Source organism: Notolepis coatsorum, assembly GCF_963971535.1.
Source record: "Notolepis coatsorum genome assembly, chromosome: 8".
Classification (NCBI taxonomy): domain Eukaryota; kingdom Metazoa; phylum Chordata; class Actinopteri; order Aulopiformes; family Paralepididae; genus Notolepis; species Notolepis coatsorum.
Genome location: NC_140172.1, coordinates 146,006,267 through 146,007,174, shown reverse-complemented (window position 1 = coordinate 146,007,174; position 908 = coordinate 146,006,267).

Below are 908 nucleotides of genomic sequence, written 5' to 3'. Positions count from 1 at the left end.
CCAGACTCACTGCAGGAAGCGCTGATACTGATGACGTGACGTTCTTCTTCTTCTTCTTCTTCTTCTTCTTCTTCTTCTTCTTCTTCTTCTTCTTCTTCTTCTTCTTCTTCTTCTAATGTTTATTGGCGGTTGGCACTAACGTGTTGGTGCATTACCGCCACCTACTGAAATTGATTTTAGAGCTAGATGGATTATGCACATGCCAATCCCTATTCTACACTACTCTATATCCTACCACTCAAACCTGTACTATTTAGAAAATTAAAAATGGCCCTATACCCCACATTCCCTGAACTCAGTCGCAACACTTCTCTTACCTCCAGCTTGATGTGGTCTCTCTCTAACCTTTCTTTTAGGATCTGTCTCTCTTCCCTATACTTACTACACTCCACTAACACATGCTCCACTGTTTCCTGTCTACCGCAATACTCACACCTACCCGTCTCATGCTTGCCCATTAACCTAAGTGTACTATTTAGCCCTGTGTGCCCTAATCTCATTCTTGATACAATCACTTCTTCCCTCGTACTCCTACCCCCACTTCTCATCTTCCCTACTGCCCTCTGGATATTATAAAACTGCCTACCTTTACTTCCTCTATCCCACTCCTCCTGCCACTTCTTTTTCATTTCATACTTAACTACACTCTTAACTTCTGCCTTGCTGTACCTCACTTCCCTACTTACTTCTACTCTACTAGCTGCTTCCTTAGCAAATGTATCCGCCAGTTCATTCCCCTCCACCCCTATATGTGCTGGCACCCATATGAAACACACATCTGCGCCAACCCTCCTTACCCTAAACATCGCCTGCGCTATTTCTAAAATAATGTCCTGCCTTGATTCTGACTCTATGTTCTTTATACTTACTAATGCGCTACTTGAATCTGACGCTATTAATACCTTGCT